This window comes from Etheostoma cragini, chromosome 10, assembly GCF_013103735.1.
Source record: "Etheostoma cragini isolate CJK2018 chromosome 10, CSU_Ecrag_1.0, whole genome shotgun sequence".
NCBI lineage: Eukaryota > Metazoa > Chordata > Actinopteri > Perciformes > Percidae > Etheostoma > Etheostoma cragini.
In genome coordinates, this window is record NC_048416.1 from 23195797 (window position 1) to 23196234 (window position 438).

Below are 438 nucleotides of genomic sequence, written 5' to 3' on the forward strand. Positions count from 1 at the left end.
TCTGTGCTGTTCTGGACAGTGGGGCGCGGAGAAGTGTTTTGCCCCTGCACCATTATAACGCCATCCACTCAAATGCTCAACCCCCACTCCAACCATCAACTGTAAAGACGCTGCTAGGGGTTGGGCCTGGTGACGTCCCTGTCATTGGGGAGGCGTACATTCCCATCCAGATCAACAACCGACAAGTGAGCGTGCATTTCCTGGTGGCCGACATTGCTGGTGAAGAGGCCCTCCTTGGCCATCCATTCCTTGTTCAGGCCCAAGCACGACTTGATTTTGGAAATAGCCGCATTGTGCTGTTTGGGGAGGAGGTGCCATATTTTCACGCCACGAGCAGAACAAGGACGCACGCGGTGAGAGTGGCACGGACTGTGGTGGTTGAGGCTGGATTGGAGTATGTGGTAAGGGGTAACACCCATATAAAAGAACACCTCAAAG